General features: G+C 46.5%; 1 protein-coding gene across 4 annotated transcripts in view; it reads left to right on the top strand.

The window, feature by feature from the left end:
* Window positions 1–27,657, top strand: part of LOC143021810 (uncharacterized) — a 432,121-nt gene that overhangs the window by 350,249 nt on the left and 54,215 nt on the right. For 2 of the 4 annotated variants that reach the window (XM_076179549.1, XM_076179550.1), the window contains one exon: window positions 10,288–10,348. The exons of the other annotated variants lie outside the window; for them this stretch is intronic. The gene's annotated coding sequence lies outside the window, so the exon portion shown is untranslated. The remainder of the gene's footprint in view (window positions 1–10,287; window positions 10,349–27,657) is intronic. 4 annotated transcript variants of the gene reach the window in all.

The raw sequence follows: 27,657 nt of genomic DNA, 5'->3' as shown, positions 1-27,657 counted from the left end.
GATATAACGCACTTTTGATTTTTTATTTAATTTCATATACGTAATATAATTAAACACGCACGACATATTCTTGGTTATTGTAATAATGTAATATAGACATCATCCTGTCTAACCTATTATTACGATGAAAATAAAATGAGAATATATATATATATATATATATATATATATATATATATGCATATATATATATATATATTGCGCAGGGGTTCCTTGAGACATGCAATTTATTTTAAAGGTTACGCAAGGGTAAAAAGGTTGAGAAACGCTGCACTTAACAGTTGCCCCTCCTCTCTTCCCAATTTCCATCTTGTACTAAATTCTCTCTTCTCTTCTCTTGTCCCTCCCCTCCCCCCTCGCCCTCTGTTGTTCATCTCCCCCCACCCCTTGCTGCTCCCCCCCCAATCTGGGGGGGGGGTCATCCTCGACCCTCTTTAATCCCCAGATTAAGAAGCTGAAGCAAGTCGTCCTTAGCCTTGATATCCCAACCCTAAACACCCTTTCCCCTCCTTACCCCCTTCCCTCCTTCCCCCTTTCCCCCTTTCCCCCTTTCCCCCTTCCCTCAGCCCCCTTGCTCCCACCCACAACTTCCTATCTCCCCTCTTTCCCTCCGACCCAAATCCTTCTTTCCCCTCTTCTTTCCCCTCCCCCTTCCCGCCCATACACCTTGAAATGTCCACTTCCCCTTTCTTTGCTCTCCCCCTCCCCTCCCCTCCCCTCACTGGCATGTTGACATCTATTCATGTACTTTTCACATATCCAGAGTCTGTTGATTCTTATTTATTATTAGTTATATGTTTTGATTCTCATTTATTATTATATCAATTTATTATTATTTACTATTTATCTGTTTATTATTTGACTATACCTATGCATTTATTTATGTATTTTATTTATTATATACATTATTATATGTTTTTATGTATTCATTTATCATTATCATGATTTTTTTCGCATCATACCTAGATATGGACCAAAAGGTCTCCTGTCGACATGGTCCGCCATTGTAATCCTTTGTTTCTGTTTTCCGTTGTGTTATAGAAGAGTGGTATGGATTGGTATAGATGAGTGGTATGGATTGGTGATGGTACTATGGTTTCCAGGAGTCAGGAGTATCCATGTTTACCATATTCGTAGGGCAGTTTCTTTGCACAAACATTTCATATATAGTTGGGTCAAATTGTAAATAGCATCTTCAATAATTTCTTCAGTTACCTCGCCCATGTTAGCAGCAATTTACTATGAATACTTTCTTCATGAAACAACAATACTACTTTCTTCCGAAGCTATTTTTTGTTCTCAGTTCTCTATCCCTCTTCCTATGTCATCTTTACTTCTCTTTACCCCTTTTATTCTTTCCCCTAATCTTCCAGTTCTCCCCTCTGACTTTCCCCTCACTCTTATCCGTTTCCTTCCCCCTCCTCGGGAAGCTTAGTCCTGTGTGGTGCTTCCAATCACCCTCCTCCGTCCTACTTATCCCTTAATGCTTTTGCCGTTGGCGGGACCCCGTAGACCCAAGGTACTCAACCTATTTTCACACGTACCCCGTACTTATGAATTGCTATTGTCTAGTCTCCCGGAAATAACTTCAACACTAGATTTAATCTCTTTGCATCCATTAACTGCTAGTGACTTTAGGTTGTCTGCTCCACTTGTGAACCACCGTGCTCCACTTGGAGTCCATGGTCCATAGGTGGAGAACCGCTGCTGTAGACGACAAACTGGGCCAGCCGGGTCTTGTTACTGGGCAAATCTTAAAGCGTGGAATTCTACGATATTTCTAAAGTAGTGGTTCTCAATTTTTTTTCGTGAGCGACCCAATTTGGAACATTTCAATTCTTCGCGATCCAGAATAAGGTAAAGGTAAACAAAATAGACAGTGATATATACCCTTTACTTTGGAAAAAAAAAATAATGTGTACAGCTTTTCTTTAACAAAACTACATTCACAGAATCCATGAACAGGCATTACATAAGTAATGTGCGGTTAAAAGAAAAAATTAATTAGTCAAATATTTGAAATACTCTGAAAACGTGAGACTTTTCCTTTGTCCCTGCGACCCGTAAAGATTGATCTCTCGACCCAACTTTGGGTCACGACCCATAGTTTGAGACCCACTGCTAGTCTAAAGGGAGGAATGCTGGCCGGAAGAGAACTTTGGAGTTTTTTCCAAATTTATGTGGAATCAGGGTGAGTAATTTCGTAATCACTTCAAAGTAGACACAGAAAGATGTAGACGTTAATAGATATGTGTACGTACTCGAATCACACACACACACACGCACACACACACACACACACACACACACACACACACACACACACACACACACACACACACACACACACACACTCTCTCTCTCTCTCTCTCTCTCTCTCTCTCTCTCTCTCTCTCTCTCTCTCTCTCTCACTCTCTCTCTCTCTCTCTCACTGGGGCGCATGTGCAATACACCACGCCGCAACTGTGTGACTGTTTGTTCTTTGTATCAACTCTCGTTGCTCCTTGCGGCCCGGAACACGACACTGCCGGCTCGGAAGTATTTACTTTGCGTTGTGCAAAAACGTGTGTATCCCGCAAACGGACCGCGACGCAAAAAAACGCGCGCGCGCACAACAAACATGACCCTAACTCGAGTTCGGATCCCTTGATGCTGTGTCCGTGACTTGTGTACGACACGCACTCGACGTCGAAGAGGGAGGCAAAACTGAAACGGCGCGCGCTTCGTGTCTGCGGCAAACAGGATCGACCAGAAGGATGTGTGTGTGACAGTATATGTTTGTAGATGCGTGTTCCTGTACGTCAACATCACAGTATCTTTTCGTATCACTTTTTATAGAACATAGATGTGTCCAGCGTTTCTCAACCTTTTTACCCTTGCGTAACTTTTAAGATAAATTGCATATCTCAAGGAACCCCTGCCCCCCAAAAAAAAGCACATAAACCATATCTTTCTCATTTTATTTCCATCGTAATAATAGGTTAGATAGGATGATGTCTATATTATATTATTACAATAACCAAGAATATGTCGTGCGTGTTTAATTATATTACGCATATGAGATTGAAAAAAAATCAAAAGTGCATTACCTTATCTCACTTGTTCTCGCGGAACCCTTAGGGACCTTTTCTGGAACCTTAGGGTTCCGGGGGATCTTGGTTGAGAAACGCTGGATTTGTCTATTTCCTTGCATTTGCACGGTCAAGTGTAACCTAACTGAGCACATAAGAAGAAAGTCCTTCTTGTGTGGCCGGTATGCCTGATTCAACTGTATACGAAGGTGATGTGCATTGGGAAATGTCCAGAAATCTCGTGTCATCGTGTTTAATCAAAGAACAAGGTGGATTACGGTGGTGGGAAAATAAAGGCGAAAATAAGATTGGCATTATTTTAACGAAACCAAGTGGAACATCGTCTGTACTATATATCAATATATATATATATATATATATATATATATATATATATAATATATATATATATATATATATATATATATATATATATATATATATATAATATATATCAGGGGTGGCCAAACTTGCTCAGTGTAAGAGCCACATTCGATAAAGTTCAGATGTTAGAGCCGGAAGACATGAGCAAAATTTATTATAAATCATAACGCTTGAAATTTTTGTATTACCTTTTATGTTAACTGTGATGAAAAAAGGAGATCCGCCAACATCAACATCCGTCAAAGAGCCGCGGTTTGGCCACCCATGTTATATATATATATATATATATATATATATATATATATATATATATATATAATATATATATATATATATATATATATATATATAGTGTGTGTGTGTGTGTTAACAGGGTTTTGTTTGTAGAAAGCCAAACATTCGTTTTGAACATGTGATAAAACATTTAATTCTACATTTTATCACTTTTTGGTTAAATACCATCAATTGTCACTCGAACAATTTCTCTGACTGTAAAGGGTATACGATAACCAAGCAGACAGTCAAGTGTAGGCCTTATGGTCTCTTGCAGTCTCCTTTATTCTTATGTTCTTATGTTCAAACAAAAAGAAAAATAACAGCAGTTTCAATGCGTACGTGTTTCCAAAACACGGTCCATGATAATTTCCACAGTTGTATTGTCCCAACATGTCGGAAACGCACTTGTATCTTGGGGATTACGTACACGATTTTATTACCCGACGTAATCATTTTCTCGTATGTTTTCCTTGTGATATACGCTCACGCGCTTTTTCCTTTACCGTGTTTATCAACCACGTGGAATGTCTCGGTATACGAACACCAATATCAACTTTATACAAACACATGCCTTCGCACGTGTACGTAGTAACGTGTGTACTAATGTGTATTCCTCTGCGCTCGCACACACACACACACACACACACACACACACACACACACACACACACACACACACACACACACACACACACACACACACACACACACACCTTTCCCTCTCCTCTGTTCTACTTCTCATCCTCCTACCTCTTCTCCCTCCCTCTTTTCTCTCTCTCACTCTCTCACTCTCTCACTCTCACTCACTCACTCTCTTTCACTCTCTCTCTTCTCCGTCCTTTCTCCCTACCTTTTCCCTACCTTTTCCCTTTCCCCCCTCTCTCTCTTTCTCTCTCTCTCTCTCTCTCTCTCTCTCTCTCTCTCTCTCTCTCTCTCTCTCTCTCTCTCTCTCTCTCTCTCTCTCTCTCTCTCTCTCTCTCTCTCTCTCTCTCTCTCTCTCTCTCTCTTTTCCCCTCCCTCCGAACTCCAGTGAAGCTGTGGCTTGCCCCTCTGCAATTTTGAAAGATTTTGCGGCAAGGCAGTCGGTATTCCCCCATTTCTAGAAAGAAGACTTGTTTGTGCACCTTTACCCGAAACGTTTTCTTTACCTGAAACGTTTTCTTCCGTGAGGGCAGGTCACGGATCAGCAAGCAGCGTTCTGTAAAATGACCCTTGCCAGGAGATCGATCGTTGTCAAGGTCGGTGTACGTTGACCTCGTTCCTCGTAAACGTTTTGTAATCCTCATGCTTTTACGTTATATTCAACGAAACGTTTGCCCCACCCCCTTCCGCTATCTGATGTGGGGTTGGGGGTTGGGGTATGGTCATGCATCAGATAATTATAATCAACCGGGAGCCGGAAATGACCCGAAAAGTTCACCCTTAACGTCTGCAAAAAAAAAAAAAATAATAAAATAAATAAATTTAATAAATAAATAAATAAATAAATAAATAAATAAAATAAAAATAAATAGAAATAAAGAGAGAGAGAGAGAGAGAGCCAAGTGACCTCGAGTTTCTCCCCTTCGTCTTCCCCTATACTCCCTACTCTCTACTCTCTACTCCCTCTTCCCTTGCTTCCTCCGCAGTGGCAGAGTGGAAGGTAGCAGCAGCAGGAGCAGCACTGCGGCATTTGGGGGCCCCCGCACAGCTGTTTTAGGACACAAGTGGCCGGGTAGGGCGCTGGGTTGGACCTGTGTACCTAGATTCCCTAACCGTATATCCTTGTTACCCCTCCCTCTCTCTCTCTCTCTCCTCTCTCTCTCTCTCTCTCTCTCTCTCTCTCTCTCTCTCTCTCTCTCTCTCTCTCTCTCTCTCTCTCTCTCTCTCTCTCTCTCTCTCTCTCTCTCTCTCTCTCTCTCCCTCGCTATCTCTCTCCCTCTCTATCTCCCTCTATCTCTCTCTCCCTCTATCTCTCCCTCCCTCTATCTCTCTCTCCCTCCCTCTATCTCTCCCTCCCTCTCTCCCTCCCTCCCTCTCCCTCTCCATCTCTCTCCCTCTCCATCTCTCTCCCTCTCCATCTCTCTCCCTCTCCATCTCTCTCCCTCTCCATCTCTCTCCCTCTCCATCTCTCCCCTCCATCTCTCTCCCCCTCCATCTCTCTCCCTCTATCCTCTCTATCTCTCTCCCTCTATCCTCTCTATCTCTCTCGCTCTCTCTCGCTCTCGCTCTCTCTCTCTCTCTCTCTCTCTCTCTCTCTCTCTCTCTCTCTCTCTCTCTCTCTCTCTCTCTCTCTCTCTCTCTCTCTCTCTCTCTCACGCACGCACGCACGCGCACCATGCAGTTATATTTAGTGTTTGGTTTCATTATTTTGGTTCCCTTCCATGACGCGACTACCCCCTCCTGTAATCAACGGAACAGAACCGCCCGGAGTCGACGGTGGTCAAATTGCTCGGTGCGTGCACGACGCCGTGTCGTGTTCTTGGCCTTAACCACGGACACCGTCAGCGTACCCTGCATCAGCTCCTTCCTAACTGGGTGGCACTTGGCGTAGTGCCGTCAGGACGCTGCATTAGTCAGTTTTGTCTGAAAAGCCGCTCTAGTGAGGTCGAATTTTTCACACTCCCTTACTCCGTCACCCCATAGGTCCAGTGACAACCTTTTCGGGTTTTATCGTGGCTGAGCGGGTTAGAGCGTCATTACTTGCGACGAAGGTTGAGGGGGATGGCGGTTCGAACCCTGCCACCGGCGAAGTTGAACCAAGGGCATGGTTCATTAAATTCCATGCTACAAAGTCCTCTGTGAGGGGCACAGTCATAGCCTTCCGATAGGGAGAAGTTTGCGACGTTAAATCAAACCATCATCATCACTTAATAATGTTTAGTATACAAGATAAGGTTGATCTGACCAATCTTTTAGGTTCTTCAGTCATCTGGTGAAAGAGTTCGTGATGTTGGTATTGAAAGCTTGTTGTAGATGAGGCAGTGATTTCTGTCAATATTTTAGAGGTAATAGAAAATAACGTTTAGGAGGTACGTGAACTGATAGTGGCATTGCAGGATCATAGCTTCAGATATTTTTTATTATTTCTTCTTTGCATAATAAACAAGTCTCTTTTATAGGTATTCTTAATTCCACCCCCGTATATTTGAAGATATCTTCCTCATATTTTATGAACTCTGGATATTCCGGGAAAAAGAAAAAAGAATGTGATAGCCAAAGTAAATGGAAAATGGTCACCCTCCAAGTGTGAGGTTAAGCTTTTCGCTGTGGATCATTAGGCTTCAGACCTCCTCCGGTCACTGCCCCATGGTTCAGCTGTCGTGTCACAACGGGTAAAGGTTGCTAGCCCTGCCCCCAGTTGACCGCGTGGACCCATAAGGTGCCTTGGGTGTCATCGTTTTGTCTCGAGAGTAGACCCGAGTTCGGCACTGAGTCACTGGACTGGTTTCGTGTCAAATTAGGTCCTTCGGCCCTTCTTGCCCAAACGACCTTGGACGACGACGCCGCCGCCAAAGGGGGGTGGGGGGCGCTGGGGCAGGGGCCTCGTTAACCGTCATTCTCTGAATTCTTCTTTTGGCCCTCCTCCTCCTCCTCCTTTCTCCTCCTCCTCCTTTCTCCTCCTCCTCCTCCTTTCTTCTCCTCCTCCTTTCTCCTCCTCCTCCTCCTTTCTCCTCCTCCTCCTCCTTTCTCCTCCTCCTCCTCCTTTCTCCTCCTCCTCCTCCTTTCTCCTCCTCCTCCTCCTTTCTCCTCCTCCTCCTCCTTTCTCCTCCTCCTCCTCCTTTCTCCTCCTCCTCCTCCTTTCTCCTCTTCCTCCTCCTTTCTCCTCTTCCTCCTCCTTTCTCCTCTTCCTCCTCCTTTCTCCTCTTCCTCCTCCTTTCTCTTCCTCCTCCTCTTCCTTCTCCTCTTCCTCTTCCTCTTCCTCGTTCTCTCCCTCCTCCTCTTCCTTCTCTTCCTCGTTCTCTTCCTCGTTCTCTTCCTCCTCTTCCTCGTTCTCTTCCTCCTCTTCCTCGTTCTCTTCCTCCTCTTCCTCGTTCTCTTCCTCCTCCTCTTCCTCGTTCTATTCCTCCTCTTCCTCCTTCTCTTCCTTCTCTTCCTCCTCTCCCTCCTCTTTCACCTCCTCTTCCTCCGCCTTCCTCCTTCTCCTCTTCCTCCTCTCCCTCCTCTCCCTCCTCTTTCACCTCCTCTTCCTCCTCTTCCTCCTCTTCCTCCTCTCCCTCCTCTTTCTCCTCTCCCTCCTCTTTCACCTCCTCTTCCTCCTCTCCCTCCTCTTTCACCTCCTCTTCCTCCTCTCCCTCCTCTTTCACCTCCTCTTCCTCCGCCTTCCTCCTCCTCCTCCTCTTCCTCCTCTCCCTCCTCTTTCTCCTCTTTCACCTCTTCCTCCTCCTCCTCCTCCTCCTCCTCCTCTCCATCCTCTTTCTCCTCTCCCTCCTCTTTCACCTCCTCTTCCTCCTCCTTCCTCCTCCTCTTCCTCCTCCTCCTGTCTATCCCTTCGTTCTGTTCCCAGGGTCTTTACCTCTTTTCTTCTTTATATTCCACAGACTTGTCATCCTCCAACCTCACTGTCCTCGTTTGATTTCCTTGTCGTTATCGCATTTATTGTCCTCGTCCTTTTCCACCTCCTCCACTTCCCGTTTCATATTCTCATTGTCCAATTTGTTGCCCCACCTACTCCTCCTCCACCTTTTCCTCTTCCACGACATCCTCCTCTTCCACCTCCTACTCCACCTGTCCTCTCCTTTTTTTTCTATTCCTTCCTAATCTCCTCTTCTCGTTGACTCTGTTCCTCCTCCTCCTCCTCCCCCTCTTTTGGTCCCCCCTTTCCCTTCTACCTTAATTTCCTTCATTGTGATAGTACTTCCCATTTTCCATATTTTACATGTAGAGATTTAACGTTCGGCCATTCTCTCTCTATCTGTGTGTGTGTGTGTGTGTGTGTGTGTGTGTGTGTGTGTGTGTGTGTGTGTGTGTGTGTCTGTCTCTATCTGTATATCTATCTATTTATCTCTGTCTCTTTCTGTGTCTCTGTCTATCTGTATATTGGTCTATCTATTTATCTCTCTTTGTTTGGAGCCTTTACTGCCCGCCATCCCCCACCCCCGTCGTTCTTACTCGGGTCATTGACACTCTGACACGTGCCAGTCATTGTGGGCTGGGCTACCAGCGTGGAAAGTATTATACCTCCGTGATTACCAGTGTGGCGGCTGCTACTGTTAATAGCAGCCTTTGTTACTCCAACATTACCTCTTTGAAGAGTGTGTGCGTGTGTGTGTGTGTGTGTGTGTGTGTGTGTTTTACTCTGAATAAGATCGTATGGCGACAGGCAGGCAGGGTAAAACAAAAATACGACGGGGCAGACGGAAATGATCTCGTACAAGTGGGTTCACCCATTTCTCGAAGTATGTTTTCCCAGCGCTGAATATAATTACCGAAATCCACACTTGTTTCGAGAAGGTGTCGACGTTTCGGGAGAAAAGTTGGGATTAAAGAAAGGTCTATTAGACCCTGCAAAGGGAACCTTACCATAAAGTGAATGAATTTTTTTTTTTTTCTGGGAGCCTCATGGTAAGGAAAGAGTTGGTTAAAGTGATCGTAGTCGAGGTAGCAAACCTCTCGAATACTGAATGTTCCACCAGCTGAATAGCAATTGTCAGGCAGTAGGCAGAATGTATGTACAAAACGTCATCCCCAAGCGATTTACTACAAGTGTCAAATCCTTTGAATAGTTCGAGGATTTCCGTTTGTTCAGTGGTTCTTAACCTGGGGAACCTGTGTAGCAAGGTCATGCTTTGAAGCTTCGTTCTCTGTAAAATTCGCGCACCATAAGTCATTTTCTTTATTAATATTGTCACCCCGCTGGAACTTGCATTATGGAAATATAACATTATTAATACTGTTTCGTCTCTCATATCTATGTGTAAATGTCTGTAAATATTCTATAAAGTTTAAATTGTAATATATAAGCCTAATTAATGTTACTGCTATTAAACTTATTCTGTCTTGCATAAAGAATTGTCTCACTGCCAAGACAGTGGATTCAATCGTGTATACCTCGTATTGTATTTTTAATAAACAGTTCCGAGAGAATTGGAGTTTGAAGAATTCTATCCTCTCACTGAAGTGTGCCTTCACCATTGTGTAGTAACCTAACACTACCCCCCGTACCCCCATGGGATACGAAACCTTAAACCTGGGGGTACGAGACATGATAGCCAGTGCAATGGTATTCTGTATATCTACCATGAGAAAGCATAATTAGCATTCATTGATATCCTACTAACTGACATTTTTTTAATTTGAAATAAAAAAAATACCTTTGTTCAGTAATTGAATATATCTAATAATTTCTCAGAAAGGTTTGTATCACTAATCCTTTTCATATGTTTGCATTGCATTTATATTGGATGGGGGTACGAGATTTTTTTTTTTTTTTTTAGATCAAAGGGCACGGGCACTGAAAAAGGTCAACCACTGCTTTAGGTGAACGAAAGCCACTGTAGTAACATCGATATATAATTAATGAACATGATCGTCGGGGTAGTCTTTCGCAACTAAATCCTTTTTCCTCTTGTTCCAGGTACCTGCTGCAGCACTGCCACTCGGCTTATGTCGGAGAACAGGTGCATTGTGAAGCACATGTGAGTTATGGATTGCTGTCGTGTGGTGACTGAGTGCCAGGAGAGTAAGAGTAGCTGTGGGTCAGTCCTACTTGAGGCGAGCAGATGTTTCGGGGGCGAAAGAGAGCATGTGTGGAATGCTTAGATGTGTGACGTGATTGAAGTGCCTCGCAAGATGTGATCAACTTCGTATGTGCACATGTGTGGTGAGACATGATAACGAGCACTTTATTATGACTGTACAACACTGAATGGGTCCCAGTGAACAGATGTACTTTTTTATCAACCACAATACACTATAATTCTAAACCATCAACATCGAGAGACTTGCGGAGGCCAGCATGCAGAAATTGAAACGTGGTACGGCCAAGGACTCGAACCAGGGCTAACACGTGACAAGTGTTAGTGATTGTGTGTGTGTGTGTGTGTGTGTGTGTGTGTGTGTGTGTGTGTGTGTGTGTGTGTGTGCTATGGGCCGGGGCTCTGACCCGTTCCACCGGCGGGGCGGGTTTCAGTTTGCTATCTAGATGGGTTCTGGGAAGCGGGCATAGAGATTAAAGGGGCGATATTCGAGGAACATTAAAGCGGTAATGATGACCCAGGTCTGTGAGGAGTGGCGCCGGTGTCGCGTCAGTTGACGCACTCGAAGTGGGGCTCTCCGGTCCGACTTCGAGTGAGGGACTGGCACTGACCAAGCGGGAGAACCGCGTAGGAGTAGCGTCCCTCCTCCTCCTCCTCCTCCTCCTCCTCCTCCTCCTCCTCCTCCTCATCATCATCATCATCATCATCATCATCATCATCATCATCATCATCATCATCATCATCATCATCATCATCATCATCATCATCATCATCATCATCATCATCATCACCATCACCATCACCATCACCATCACCATACTCATCCTCCTCCTCCACCCCTTCCTCCTCCTCTTCCACCTCCTCCTCCTCTTCCACCACCTCCACCTCTTCCTCCTCTTCCTCCTCCTCCTCCCCCTCCTCTTCTTCCTCCCCCTCCCCTCTTCCTCCTCTTCCTCCTCCTCCTCCTCCTCCTCCTCCTCCACTTCTTCCTTTCTCTTCACTTCCAATTCCTTGTCTTTCGTCGTCTTCGTCCTCGTCCTTCCATTAGCCCTCGCAGTTGCCCTCCTCCTCCTCCTCCCCTCCTCCTCCTCCTCCCCTCCTCCTCCTCTTCCTTCCCTCTCCCCCCCCCACTTCTCTCACCCCCTGAGAATTCTGGGGGTGTCATAGGTGTGGCTGTATCAGACCAGCAGCAGCTCCGCGAGACCCTTTTACCATAGCCAGTTACCAGCATGATGCGTGAACGTCAACCCCCACTATATGGCCACACGGCATACTTCCTCACAGTTTATCCCATTCAAATTATTGTCTCCACATTTTTTTTTTAATTGGGAGTGAAATGTCACTCCCACGGGCTTTGTTGGGAGTGACATTCACTCCCAATTTACAAAATGTTGTCTCCACAATGGACACCCCTTGGCGGTTGTGGCAACTCGGCCGAGGCTGTCGGGAGTTGTTTGGGATGGGACGGGTGGTTGCATGGGAGATTGCTCGAGGAAAATGGGGGGAGGGGGGATATGACGTCAGTGTGTGAGTGAAGGGACGCATGTGTCCCTATTGGTATGGTTGTGATATTGGTGCGTTTTGAGACAAAGTTCTTATCTTTTCGTAACATTTTCCATTGTCCTGGACCAGCAGGTAGATAACGTAGTTAGAATACCGTACATATGAGTATTCTCGTGTGTTTTGTGGTTAATTTATTTGAGATGGAAAGTAAAAGTGAGTGGAAATACAAGGAAATGTATAGGAAGCTTCATCATCATCATCATCACCATCACCATCATCATCATCATCATCAATCTTGCTGAAGGCACCATCACTGTTATTGTTGATTTATCATGTTATGTTTGTGTTTAGCTTTCGTTCTCTTAAGGTAAAGGTTCCCTGGGTGGGGACGTTTGTTTATATTACCTAATTGCATTTGATGACGAGAGCCCGTCTCTGCTGTCAGTGCTGTCATGAGGCAGCATACCTTCAAGATGACTGTGGCGTGACTATGCTCGCCACAGGGCAGTTGATTATGTAATTGATGTCGCTTGTCATGGCTTCGATAGCGGAGTATGTATAGATGCACTATAGTGCGATTGGTTTCTGTTAGTGCTCTCTCTTTTGTTCTTCGTTTCTTTGTCATTTCCCCTCTCTCCGTTCCTCCTCTTCTTGACCTCTTCCTCTTTCTCTTGTTTTCTTTGTCATCATCCCTTCTCCATTCCTCTTTTTCTTGACCTCTTCCTCTTTCTCTTCATTTCTGTCATTTCCCCCTTCTCCATTCCTCCTCTTCTTGACCTCTTCCTCTTTCTCTTCTTTTCTTTGTCATTTTCCCTTCCCCATTCCTCCTCTTCTCGACTCCTTCTCTCCCCAGTTCCCCCATTTCTCCCCTTTCACCTCATTTCGCTTATTCCCCCCTCCCCTTGTGATCTTCCTCTACCCCCTCTCTCTTCCACATCCCTTTCTATCCACCATCTCCTCCACTTCCCTTTTTCTTCCGCTCTCCTCTCTCCCCATCCGTATCTCTCTTCCTTATCTCCTTCCCATACGTCTCTCTCCATCCGTCTTTCCTCTCTTTATTTCTCTCTCCATCCGTCTTTCCTCTCTTTATTTCTCTCTCTATCCGTCTTTCCTCTCTTTATTTCTCTCTCCATCCGTCTTTCCTCTCTTTATTTCTCTCTCCATCCGTCTTTCCTCTCTTTATGTCTCTCTCTATCCGCCTTTCCTCTATTTCCCCGTTGCCGTCACGGACTTTCCCCCTCCTTTGTCTCTCGTTTCTCTTCCGTCCCTTCAGGGCCCTCTGGAGTGGCCCCCTTCTTTGCCCTTTTTGGCCCCTCGGAGGGCTCCGCGCCTCTTCCTCTTCGTGTCTTGGCGCGATGGGGACCCGTCGCGTCCTAACGAGGCAATTACACCCGCCCAACCCCATTTCCCACTCCTACACGGTCGCACCCTTACACCCACGCACGCACAGGCGCGCGCACGCACACACACATGCACGTGCGCGCACACACACACACACACACACACACACACACACACACACACACACACACACACACACACACACACACACAAACGCGTGTGTGTGTGAGAGAGAGAGAGAGAGAGAGAGAGAGAGAGAGAGAGAGAGAGAGAGAGAGAGAGAGAGAGAGTTGTCCACCTCCCTCTTTTCCTCTATAGCAGTGGTTCTTAACCTTTTTTGGCAGCGACCCAAAATTTTGCACAAATCAAGCATCGCGACCCAAAATTTTGCACAAATTAAGCATCGCGACCCAAGCCTACAAATAAATTTTCTGCTTTGGAGTTTTTATTTAATCATGGTCTGCTTAGAATCCTAAAACTAGGCATCATGTATTTTAATTATTACAGTATATAATTATAATATATTTGTAGTGGGAAAATAATTATTTTCTGCAAACCCTTAGCGACCCAATAAAATGGCTTGGCGACCCAAATTTGGGTCGCGACCCAGGGGTTAAGAAACACTGCTCTATAGTGTCACAAACTCTTAATCCTCGAGCACCATCGCCTCTTTCCGGCAGGAGCGCCCCCCCCCCCCCATTCTTTAATTACCACATTACCAAAATCGCCACCCGCTTCAAACCGTCATTTAAACTAAATCTCTCTCTCTCTCCTCTCTCTCTCTCTCTCTCTCTCTCTCTCTCTCTCTCTCTCTCTCTCTCTCTCTCTCTCTCTCTCTCTCTCTCTCTCTCTCTCTCTCTCTCTCTCTCTCTCTCTCTCTCTCTCTCTCTCTCTCTCTCTCTCTCTCTCTCTCTCTCTCTCTCTCTTTTTTTCTCCTGTCACCAGGACTATTTTCCTGCTTCCGTACCTCGTTTACCCTCGTCGTCTCTTCATGCGGGTCGATTTTGGCTCGAAACTTCTTCGGTCCGTGGGTCGCATTAGCCAGAACGGCGTCAACAAAGTTGTTGAGCATTGTGGACGTTGGTCCTTTGCTTGCGTGGCCGGGGTACCCGTACCGGAGACATGACAAAACCCAAACGGACAAAACTCCAGTAGGAAAATTGGTAGAGAGGACATAAACCTAATCTAACCTTACCTTACCTAACCTTACCTGACCTAACCTCACCTAATCTGACCTTACCTAACCTGACCTGACCTTACCTAACCTAACCTCACCTAACCTAACCTCACCTAACCTAACCTCACCTAACCTAACCTCACCTCACCTCACATAACCTAACCTTACCTAACCTAACCTGACCTAACTTAACCTCACCTAACCTAACCTTACCTCACCTCACCTCACCTAACCTAACCTAACCTTACCTAACCTCACCTAACCTAACCTAACCTACCGATTAGGGTTTTGTTCGTTGGGGTATATATTGTCCGTTCATCACCGGCTTAGCCCTTTGAAGGCCTTAATCGACCTAAGGGTTTATTATTTGGGGCCGTGAGGTTTTATTTTTCACCCGAGGGACAACCTACTCCAGAAGGAGTTGAAGAATCGCTATCACCAACACCAACCACATCAACACCATCAATCCTCACCACTACAAACCTTCTCTCCCCCACCACCTCCACTCTCAGCTCCCTCCCCTCCCCACCTCCACCTCCACCTCCACTCCCCTCACCATCTCCACCTCCACTCATGATCATCCGTCATGTCATGATTTGATTAAGATCCTTGTCACAGACGCCTCCCTTCTCCTAACCCCCCATCCCTACCCCCTTCACTCCCACTCCCACCCCTACCCCTCTCACTCCCACCCCTACCCTTACCCTTCTCACTCCCACCCCACCCCTACCCACCTCACTCCCACCCCTATCCCTCTCACTCCCACCCCACCCCTACCCACCTCTCCCACTCCCACCCCTACCCCTCTTACTCCCTCTCCCACCCCTAACCCTCTCACTCCCATCCCTACCCCTACCTCTCTCACTCCCACCCCACCCACCTCTCCCACTCCCACCCCTACCTCTCTCACTCCCACCCCACCCCTACCCACCTCTCCCACTCCCACCCCTACCCCTCTTACTCCCTCTCCCACCTCTCCCACTCCCACCCCTACCCCTCTTACTCCCTCTCCCACCCCTAACCCTCTCACTCCCATCCCACCCCTCTCACTCCCACTCCCACCCCTAACCCTCTCACTCCCATCCCCACCCCTACCCCTCTCACTCCCACTCCCACCCCTCTCACTCTCACTCCCACCCCTACCCCTCTCACTCCCACCCCTACCCCTCTCACTCCCACCCCTACCCCCTCACTCCCAGCCACCATCCCCACCCTTACCTCCTTCCCCGCTCGCTTGTCGCCCCGGCCCCAGTAAGGGAGCGCGGGGGCAAGAGGGCTCGCCCTCGTGGTGCCTGAGGCAGAGATCCGGGCGGACTCAGAAGAGGGACGCCGCGCCGTGAGTCTTGGTCTGGCCGGCGCTGTCGGCGGCGTCCTGAGATCCTTGAGGACTTGACCTTTGGCCAAAGGGTGTTGGTCTTCTTCGTGGCCATGTCACTGTCTGTTTACCTGGGCGAGTTTGGGTGTGGATGAGGGGGAGGGGAGAGGGGTCTTGGTGTATGCATGTGCCCGTTCTTCTGTCCACCTGTCTTGTCTAACCGCTGCACTTGTTTGTAGGTCGTGGGTATGGGCACAGGCTCGCGCGCGCCGCCGGCCGTCTTTGTTCGTCCTTGTAAGTGACAGCTCTGCCGCTGTGCCTTTCTGACTCATTGTTTCGTCCGAATAGAGCTACGGCCATTTTTTTCTCGTCTTTCATCTGATAACGAGTTGTGACTATAAAGCACGCCGGTAGGATGTCATTCGCTCCATAAAGAGGTTGGATGAAAAAAATGTTTATTCAAGTGTTTTTTGTTTAGTACTTCAAAATATATTTCATCCAATCACTACAGCTGGAAACTTGTTCCATTAATTGACGACACGGTTGGCGAAATGGTAAATTCTAACTACTTTTAGTTGAAATCTACGTCCCGACAGTTTGAGGCCATTTCTCTTCCAATTAGTGTAAAACAATTTTCAGTCTCGATGTATCCTTTCCCTTGAAGATATTAAAGACCCGAATCTCCTTTTTTTGAAAATTAGATATATGTTTCGTTTCTTATATTCGATGCAAATTTTGTGTTTTGCCGCTGTGCCTTTAGCGACGTGTCCATGTGGGACCTCGACTTCGGTGTTCAGTCTTGCGAACTCGTCGAAGTCGAAGACAATGTGTTGATGCGACGTTTCGAACGAGCTCATTGTCATGGCCTGGGCAGGCCGGCGGCGTGGCTCCATTTCCATTGACTGGGTGGAGCCGAGGATCCTGTACTTCTCGGGCGAAGCCAAAATATATGGCTATGTTACCAAGGGAGTTTGTTCTCAAAACACGCGACACACTCGTGTACGTGAAAACACACACACACACACACACACACACACACACACACACACACACACACACACACACACACACACACACACACACACACACACACACACACACACACACACACACACACACACACACACACACACACACACACACACACACACACACACACACACACACACACATTACTTGTATATTGAATGTACGAGTTTTGAGCATCTGAGGTTATGAAGGTGTTGATCGGGAGCCAACAAGTGATCTGAAACCATGGTGAATCGCGCGCGCGCGCGCGCACACACACACACACACACACACACACACACACACACACACACACACACACACACACACACACACTGCTCCATGTGCTTTGAGCATGTACATTATAATATGGGATTGTGAATCAAGTCGTGTGATAGTTTTGAAATTAATTCCATGGTTTTATGCCACATACTTGCTATTTTAAGCAGCGTGGGAGGGGGGGCATTAACAGAAAGGATGATTATTCTGTCTTCAATTAATGTCAATCACACCTTTCCTTATTTACATATATATATGGTTCAGGTTTGAGTCTGTTATGGCTACTCGTGATATGGGATGGCAGCTAGGGATAGATGGAACTTCGATTGTGTCCATTAATTAGGGACATCTTTTAACTAGAAATCATCCCCTGCTTAGTAGGATTAATTGCCGGGAAGAGGGGTTCGCAAGGTGTGTCGCCGTCTCGAATTGTGGTGATGATAAGTAATGGTCGCAGTGTAGGTTGTTGAGAGAGGCTGAAGGATCTATTGACTTCAAGATGCACGTACCTCCTCTCTTCCCCCGTCCGTGATTTGCTCCCGGATCGGCAGACTGACGGAGAGGTTCATGCGTAGTTGGCCATTGTAACTCACTGTAATCTAGTGTGCCATCACCCAGTATCAAGCTCTTAACCACTGCCGCAGTTGGTGGCTGAGGAATTGAGGAGTGGCTCTTCATTAGTACCGTTCTTCGACACGAAGTACCCGCCCCGAACTTCCGGCGCCTCAGCCCCTAGGCACCTCGCACTCTCCTTCTGCTCTCACACCACCATTCCTCCATTCTCGCAGATCCACGATCCGGTATGTAACCGGAACTACTGTTTGTAGTGACTCGTTCACAAACGCACATAACCTTGAGCCTTCGGGGGGGTGTATTGTACCTCCAGCCAGTTTGGTCTGCCAAGACTCGGTCAGTTCTTTGTGGCCACGCTGCACGCAGACTCTTGTATCCACGTTCCTCCTCAGCTGAGGTGAAATCGAAAACGCAAGAGCCTCCCACTGTATCAGATCCACGTTCGGATGAGCGGTCGTGGCTTTGACCTCAGGGGAGAGGAATTTTCTTTCATTATTAGATCAGAGTTACAAAAAAGAAGTTCCCAAACCGAAGGATAACCGACTCGTCTCTTCGATATTTGGAGACACGGTTCGTGTTGCTGATGTGTATCGATTTGAACTAGTTTGATGTCTTCGTCTTTCTCATCGAAGGAGCTTTAAGAAGACAAAAATTAGATTCTGCAATTTCTGCTGCAGTTGTCGAAGCTGTAACTGGAGTTACCAAACTATTTCTAAACTGCTATTGACCCCAGTAAAGCCCACATTGTATTATTATTTTATTGGAAAAATTGACGGTATTTAAGTCCTTCATTTTTTTAGATAAGTAACGAATAACTTGTTTTTGGACGATAAAGGGTAAACACACACACACACACACACACACACACACACACACACACACACACACACACACACACACACACACACACACACACACACACACACACACACACAGGCACGGACACAGAGTCACACACACACACAGTCACACACACACACACACACACACACACACACACACACACACACACACACACACACACACACACACACACACACACACACACACACACAGAGAGAGAGAGAGAGAGAGAGAGAGAGAGAAACAGTAAATGAGTAAATGCCAGAACTATACACGATTTTAAGGACAAACTGGACGTGGAGAGATACGAAAACGGGTCACTACGAGCATAGCTCTCGTCCCGTAAAATACAACTAGGTAAATACACACATACACACACACACACACACACACACACACACACACACACACACACACACACACACACACACACACACACACACACACACACACACACACACACACACACACACACACACACACACACACACACCGTGCGCATGTGTTCAACCACAATCCTATTCTGATGACATTGATGAGCGGCTGGCAAGCAAAACACTGAGAGAAGCAATAACAGAGAACAAAAAAGAAAAAGAAAAAAATCAACTAACTTTGTTATGTCCCACGTGTGTTCACCCGTTCAGCTGCCCCCAGATGAGTTTGGTTCTGACATCAGCTGTCTTGGTGCTGAGTCGTCTCAGTCTGGGTCGCTGTCCACCGCGTCGTCTCGCCTCTCGTGTGACGGCCACTGGGGGGTCAAATGTCGCCTTTTATGAAGGAGTCCATTTTTAGCTCTTCCCGGTGGACAGACTCCTGTTCCGTCATCGGTTGCGTCCGATTCCAAACCGTCTCGGCAACATCGTTCCTCCTTTTGTATGTTTCCTTTTTTTGTTTTTTGTTTTGTTTTTTCGTCGTCGTTTCACATTTTTTCAGTTCATTGTATGTTTTTGTTTTATGTACTTGTTTATTATTATTATTATTATTATTATTATTATTATTATTATTATTATTATTATTATCATTTTTTTTTTTTTGTGAGCGCAGCAGTCCTGACGTCATAGGGGCTAATTACTAATTAATAATGAATTGCCATTGGGCGTCCCATTACTTCTCACGTTCGTCTCTTCCTTCACTTCCATCTTATCCACCAGTCTTGACAACCCCCGTCAGTACGGGGACACCACGAATAGACTGATCCTAGCTGATACCAAACGAATTTAGTCATGGATGAAGACGACTTTCGGCACTGTGACGTCAACTTGGTGGTGGTAATTTGTCTAAAGCTGGCGGGGATTTTGTTCGGCCGAAGATGTCCCTGTCACCACAGTGCTAAAAGCGGGCGAAAAGATTTGTCTTCCTTTCCTGCTCCTGTCTTGTCCTATTCCACACACCATCCTTCCCCGTCACCATCGTTTTCGATCTCCCTCACAATCTTCCTCACAATTTTCCTCACGATCTTCTTTACATATGATCCCAGTCCCTTCCCTTCCCAGTCCTTCCCCTTCCTGGTCCTTCCCCTTCCCAGTCCTTCCCCTTCCTGGTCCTTCCCCTTCCCAGTCCTTCCCCTTCCTGGTCCTTCTCCTTCCCGGTCCTTCCCCTTCCCGGTCTTCCCCTTCCCAGTCCTTCCCCTTCCCAGTCCTTCCCCTTCCCAGTCCTTCCCCTTCCCAGTCCTTCCCCTTCCCAGTCCTTCCCCTTTCCAGTCCTTCCCTTTCCTAGTCCTTCCCCTTCCTGGTCCTTCCCCTTCCCAGTCCTTCTCCTTCCCAGTCCTTCTCCTTCCCAGTCCTTCCCCTTCCCAGTCCTTCCCTTTCCCAGTCCTTCCCCTTCCCAGTCCTTCCCCTTCCCAGTCCTTCCCCTTCCCAGTCCTTCCCCTTCCCAGTCCTTCTCTTTCCCAGTCCTACCATCCTCCGTGACGGTCTTCTCCGTCTTTCTCCTTCCCAGTCCTTCCCCTTCCCAGTCCTTCACCTTCCCAGTCTTTCTCCTTCCTAGCCCTCCGTCACGGTCTTTCTCCGCCCCAGTTCCAATCCTTCGCCTTCCAATCTCTTTTGTTTCCCAACCTGTCGGGATGCTCTCTCTCGCTCCTCAGCCTCTTGCTCTCTTCTTCCTGCTCTTTTCCTCCTGTTCTCTTTCTTGGAAGCCTCCTGTCCTCACCCACCCCACACCCCATCTTCTCTGTCTTCTCTCTCCTCAATCTCCTCAATCCTTTCCTCATCCCCAAGCCAAGCCTTCCTGCACGTGTTGAGTCGCTTTCAAAAGTCCAGTTATTGCTAACATACCCAGTCGTGCTATTGTAACCTCCAGGTCCTGTTGTGTTGATGGAACTTCATTGATAAAAATATATTTCTGTTGAAGGACAATTAAATTTAAGAAAAAAATATGTTACGTGTTAGCAATGGAGGATTTGGTTTGCACGGCTAAATTCAGAGGCGAGAGAGAGAGAGAGAGAGAGAGAGAGAGAGAGAGAGAGAGAGAGAGAGAGGATAGGAGAGAGAGAAAGGTTTGCTAACGGTCCTCTTCAACACACTCCCTCACTACTCCCGTCCTCTCACCTCCCTCCTCCCACCTCCCTCCCTCCCTCCCTCCCTCCCTCCCTCCCTCCCTCCCTACCTCCTTTCTTCCATTCCTTCTCCCCTCCTTTCCTTCCCTCCTCCCTTCCTGACCTCCTTTTCTTCACCCCTTCCATCGTCCCTTTCCTACTCCCGCCATTCCTTCCAATCTTTCCTCCGCCATCCCGTCCTCACTTCTGTCCTCCCTCCCGTCCTCGCTTCTGTCCTCGTTTTTTGTCCTTCCTCCCGTCCTCACTTCTGTCATCGCTTCTGTCCTGTCCTCCGTCCTCACTTCTGTCCTCGCTATTGTCCTCGCTTTTGTCCTCGCTTCTGTCCTCCCTCCCGTCTCCACTTCTGTCCTCGCTTCTGTCCTCCCTCCCGTCCTCACTTCTATCCTCGCTTCTGTCCTCCCTCCCGTCCTCACTTCCGTCCTCACTTCCTTCCGTCTCCTCCGTCTCCTTCATGTCCTAATGTTTATTGTTTATCATCGTATCCTGACACCGCGTTCTTGTAGGACCATCCTCCTCTTGTATCTCTCTCTCTGACCCCCCTCCCCCTCCCCCTCTCCCTCGTCCCCTTTCAAAAGTATTTCCCATTCTCATCGTACCTTCCACTCCTTCAAGGTGGCCCTTCTTCGTCAAACCCTCTAGTCCAGTGGTTCTCAAACTTTTTTTTTTCAGTTTTACAACTATACGTACTAAGTTAACCTTAATCCTAATGCCAGGTACCGCAATGTTTTCTTGATTTTATTTTATTTTATTTTATTTTTAATTCTTTTGTCACCCCTCCATTACCCCTGACAACCACTAGAGTCTAGTCACATTCACAAACTCTCCTCGATTTATCTCCATCCAGTTCGAACTACAGTTTACAGAGAACGACTCTTCCCGTGCCTCTCTCCCCTCTCTCACGTTCTTCCCTCCCTTCTTCCCTTCCCCTTCTCCCCCCCCCCCGTCCTCACCAAAGGTGGTAGCATTGCAAAGGTCAGAGGTCAGGTCGGTGTCTGTGGTGGAGGTTGGGGTGGGGGGGGTTAACAAGAAAGGGGGTCAGTTTATTTTGGGCAATACGAACTAGAATAGTAAATGTTGTTACAAAGTCCGTAAGGGTTGGGTCAGCCACGGCCATTGTTGAATAATAAGGACTGATTTTTTTTTTTTTTTTTTTTAATATTCGTACGGCGACTGTAACCAGACATTAGAGATGGAGTGAGGGATGGGGGGAGGAGGAGGAGGAGGGGGGGGAGACTACAGAGGTGAAGAGTTTGGAGATTGGGGTGGGGGACGTTGGGAAGGGCAAGGGTCCAGCAATCGAGGCGCCTTCTTACAACCCGATGGGGAGGTGGGGAGGGGGGGAATAGATGTCCCTAGGAGATAGGGAGCCGGGCCTAACGACTGGCGGAGATTGGGGCTGAAAAGGGGGAAGGAGTGATAACGAAGGAATACAGATACATGACGATGATGGTCGATACGGGAGCAAGGATACAGACGACGTTCGTCCGGGGGTGGGGGGGAAGTGGATATGTTTTTTTTTTTTTTTTTTTTTTTTTTTTTTACAGGGGAAGTGGGTGATGGTGGGTGGGGGAGTATTTTTAATTTGGGAATGGAGTAGGATGAAGGCGAGGAGTATTCGTCCATTGGACCTTTTCTCGAACCATTTGACTTGGGTTTCCCTCGTCTGCATAAAATGATAATTTAAGAATGAGAATACAAATAGAATCTTCACATCGTCTCCTAAGCCTGAACGAAGTAGCTTCCGACTGTGAATCGTTGTCTCGTTCTTTTCTTGAAGGGACCTTGCACAAAGGAGTCTTGGCCTGGTTCTCCTTCGGGTTTCTTAGATGGGGGTAATTATTACTGTGGAGTGCGGGGAAACTCCAGGTTTCCTCCACTGGGTAACGAAAAGTTACCCCCTACCCACCGTGCCTGGTAACTAGTTGCCTTGTGGAACTTGATCCTGGATTAGGCTCGTTTATTCAGATCTTCCTTTAATAAAATGCGATCTCTCTCTCTCTCTCTCTCTCCTCTCTCTCTCTCTCTCTCTCTCCTCTCCACTCCTCTCCTCTCTGTCTCTCTCCTCTCTTTATCTCTGTTCTCTATATCTCTCCTCTGTCTCTATTTCTTTCCCTTTTTCGGTGTGTGTGTGCGCGCGCGTGCGTGCATGTGTGTGTATAATTTCGGGGGCGCATGTATGTATGCATGTGCAGTATGTGTATTTATGTAATATATATATATATATATATATATGTGTGTGTGTGTGTGTGTGAAAGTATAGATAGCATCAAGAGATATGCATGTATGGCTTTTATTCTCCCCTCCACTCGTGTTTTCCAGTTTTTCTTTTCTTTTTTTCATTCGTTTTTTCCTTTTCCCTTCGAGCAACGGAGGGAGCACCAAGGTACATGACGTTTCTGGACTTGGCCACGGCTGGTGCGACAGTGACCCAGCTGGAACAAGGGCAGTTGCTTGGGCGAATTTGGCTGACGTGTCCTGTGATACTAAAGACATAAACGAATAGATAAAGAGGGCGTATGGGGCGGTCGGGAAAACGCCATCGTTAGAACAAAACCGGTGAACACGTCAAATGTTCAAATCGCGAATATCTGTTAAAAAAAAAAAAAAATTCTAATCGTGATGGGTTTCTCCCCTGAGCTCTCCTTGGCATTCCCCTTTTGGCAAAATAAAATATCCAGTCGGCATTGAGAACAAACGTGCACAATGTGGAAGGACCGAGGGAAATTAGTGCAGGTGGTGGAACTGTGAAAACCAACAACGACGGAGAACCAGGACCGCAGATCTCATACCTGTAGCCCCAGGGATCATAACAGAGCGAAATGCTTGTACAGCGGTGTGATTTAGGAGGCAGGCGGGCGGGGGAGGGGGGACAGGGGGACGAAGAGCGAATACCTCGGGGGCTGAGTTAAGAGGCAACCCGGTCCAGTGTGGCCAGACCAAGTGGCTGACGAGACCAAAGCTGTGGTAGATAATTAGCGATGTTTTTTTTTCTACATTTTCGTCTTTAGCTTGGATTGTATGTTAAGTACTTTAAGGTGTGTGTGTGTTTGTGCGTGTGTGTGTTTGTGTGTGTGTGTGTGTGTGTGTGTGTGTGTGTGTGTGTGCGTGAGCGCGCGTCCGCGCATACACACACACACGTGTATGATAGACCACATACCAGTAACACTGGCTACAAGTGACGATAAACCTGACGCCTGACGGTTGTGGCAGCAGTGAGTGACAGTAACGCTCCCGCGTAGGACAAAAAAATGTCTGTAAAAAAATAGGATGAAGGCGAGGATGTGCCAGAGGACACAGACAACGAGGAAACGTCGGCCATCGCGCCCTCGGCTCTGACGGCGGTCGTTGCGAACTAATGAGGCTTTTCATAAGGACAGCCTGTCTCCCCGGCAGGTACCCGAGGGGGACTGACGAGGGCAGGGGAGGCTGGAGCTGGGTGAAAATCTCGATGAACCTATTTATACTCGTATTATCATTTTATTTTGTTTTGCGAATGCGCACATGAGAGGGTTATGAGAAGACAACTGAATAGACAGGAAATCAAGAATAATTTTTTTATTACGAAATCTGCAGGAAAGGGGATAGAACCTAACAAGAATCAACGGATCAACGGTCTTCGCGGCGATGACGTCATATCGACTCGGTAATGTTGGCGGGAGTGGGGGTGACACGGGAGAATGATAGTAGCTTTTATACCCGACGAAGATGTGGTGATAGGATGATGGAGAGGAGTGGTGCTGTTTGTGGTGTTAGTGTGCTGTGGTTAAATGAGGATGGGGAATAGGCGGAGAGAAAGCCACCAAGTAATTGGTCAACTTAAGGTCTGAGGATTGAATGAAGGTTTGGAAATAGGCTTAAGGTTTGAAAACTGTGAGTGGAGGACATACGAACAAACACAAAAGGGATGTGCATGCATATAGGCGGGTTGAAGTTTGGTAGGAGAATTTGTCAGTAAAGATTCCGGTGTAAAATGTAACATTCGGAATCAGAAAAAAATTGTATTTATATTATTTACTTGGCATTGGTTAGGTTGCACTACAGATATGGCAACTTCAAATTTAGCAGAAGGAAACTTACTCGAATACATTTTTTTTTTCAATAATCCAGAATACGTAGGATATAGCGCTAGGATATAGCGCTAGGCAAAACTCGAAATACATTTTCAAACTAATTTCATATTGTAAGGATACACATGCGATAAATAACTGGTTTCTCGATCAACAAAAAATCGATTAAGGTGGCTTTTAATTGCTTATAACAATGTACCAAATGACCAATCGTTTTAACGAGTTGCACGGGAAATGGCGAGACGTTCCGTCAAATCTCGTTCTGCGTGGTTCCCAAAGGAGTTAACAAAGTTGTGAACAGGGTCTGTGAAAATAGTCTTAAAAAGAGAAATGCAATATTTTGGCGGATAGAGAGAGGCTGAAGTTCTTAAGAAAAAACAAACAAACAAACATTATTGAGACGGAAAGCCTTGGACTTGGTTCAATTCTATACCAGGCTTCACAACAGAGATCTGGCAGAAATAGTTCCAAGTCGCTATAGCCTTGTTTACACGGGGCAAGTTGAGGGGCAAGTCAAGTATGCAAGTCACTTGAACTGGAGAGGAAAGAGAGCAAGTCCACACAGGCCAGTACTTGCTTATAGTACTTGCTCGCTTTCCTCTCCAGTTTGACTTGCACACTTTACTTGCCTCTCAACTTGCCCCGTGTAAACGAGGCTTAAGCCCCATTTACACGAGGAAAATTGAAAGACGTGTAAGTTACTTCCTACAAGCAACTTGCCGTGTGTGTGTAAACATCTACTTGACAAAGAAAATTGGACAAATCGGATGCAAGAACATTGCCATATCACAAAGAGATAAACGTCACAGGGCCAAATAAATTGCATGGCTCAAACAAACTGAATTTAAACATTAACATGAAGAATCGTTTGTTGGTCTGTGACAATTAGGTACCTAGCTACAAACAGTCAAGACACAATAATAAAAAGAATGTGATTTTGAGAAGAAGAAAAAAACAATCCCACAGATGTCTAATTGCAGACACCCCTCGTAGTCTGCCTCTAGCATAGAAGTAATTTAGAAAACCTTGTTCTGTCCTCTTGTACCATTTGAACCTCGTACTAATCCAATGCTGATGTTTACGTTGTTCTATAAACAAGGAACACGACTAATGAGCCCACCAGCTACCTGTACACTAATTTTAATGGCTTTAGGAGACTCCTGTGTAAGGTCCGCCCACAAAGGAACCTACCACGTCAGATATTTCTACAAGTCTACTTCCTCACTCCTTTTTCCACAAATGAATTTCTCTCTCTCTCTCGGTGTGTGTGTGGGGGGGGGTAGGGGGTTGCCACATAATGTGTTAAGACCATTTCGGCTCGCCAAGTTCGTCTAAAAAAATATCTGGTTTAGTACCTGTCGTTTCGTAAATACTGTACTTTCTTTGTTGATTTTTCCCCCCAGAACGTCCTGATCTGCAGAGACAAAACACATTTGTGTCTTCGGTAAACAGCGTTTGGTAGACAATAACAAAAGCGTTGTATTTAGACGTACCGGTTTAGCCGACGAGAACTGCGACAAAATTGTCTGTCTGTGTCTGTCTGTCTGTCTGTCTGTCTGTCCGTCCGTCTGTCTAAAGAGACCCCTTGACACTCGTTTTGTTGTCCGAGCTACCTGTTAAGGCATAACTAATTAGCCAAAACTGTGTGTGCCGACACTCCCGGCACGAATTGTATCGGTAATGTGACATCTGTTTTTTATCTTGCATGTCTATTATTATCCTTTTTTTTTTTTTTATCTTATTCTTCATGTTCCACCTCCTCGTTTTCGTCTACCACTGTTTCATCCTCTTGGTCCTCTTTCGTGTTTTCCTCCTCTTCGTCCTTTTTACTTTTTACCTCTTGATCCTCTTGACATTTTTGCCCCCTTTCTCTTCGTCTTCATTCTCTTCTTTTTCTTCCAAAGCCACCACCATCGTATTCGTACAGTGGTATATAAAAAAAATATGCTGCTGGGTATGAAAAAGCGTTGTAACCTGACCGCGAAACTTCTTAAACCCCACATAACATGGAATTACCGGCTCAGGGCGATACTTGGATGATGCACAGCCGACTTCACCGGGGCTTGTCGATGCTCCTCCGTGACCCTTTCCTGCAAGGCGAAGGCAGACATGCAGTTACGTATCATACCCGTAAAGAGAGATACATACGTTAGAATCCTCGTCACTACGGTCGAAGCCTTCGCCCATGGCCCAAGTCCACGGACAGCCAGGGTAAGTGGCAGTCACGACCACGGTTAGATGCTCGCGAGTTGAAGTGGGAATTGGTACTCGCGCGGCGCGGCGCGGTCCCAGTCGAACAAGGAGCCAGGACCAGGTAACGACGCCCATTTCGATTCTCTCTCTCTCTCTCTCCTCTCTCTCTCTCTCTCTCCTCTCTCTCTCTCTCTCTCTCTCTCTCTCTCTCTCTCTCTCTCTCTCTCTCTCTCTCTCTCTCTCTCTCTCTCTCTCTCTCTCTCTCTCTCTCTCTCTCTCTCTCTCTCTCTCTCTCTCTCTCTCTCTCTCTCTCTCTCTCTCCTCTCTCTCTCTCTCTCTCTCTCTCTCTCTCTCTCTCTCTCTCTCTCTCTCTCTCTCTCTCTCTCTCTCTCTCTC

The sequence above is a fragment of the Oratosquilla oratoria genome, chromosome 43 (assembly GCF_046742065.1).
Source record: "Oratosquilla oratoria isolate Oo_2021 chromosome 43, ASM4674206v1, whole genome shotgun sequence".
NCBI classification, from domain to species: domain Eukaryota; kingdom Metazoa; phylum Arthropoda; class Malacostraca; order Stomatopoda; family Squillidae; genus Oratosquilla; species Oratosquilla oratoria.
This window is presented reverse-complemented; position numbering and strand designations above follow the sequence as displayed.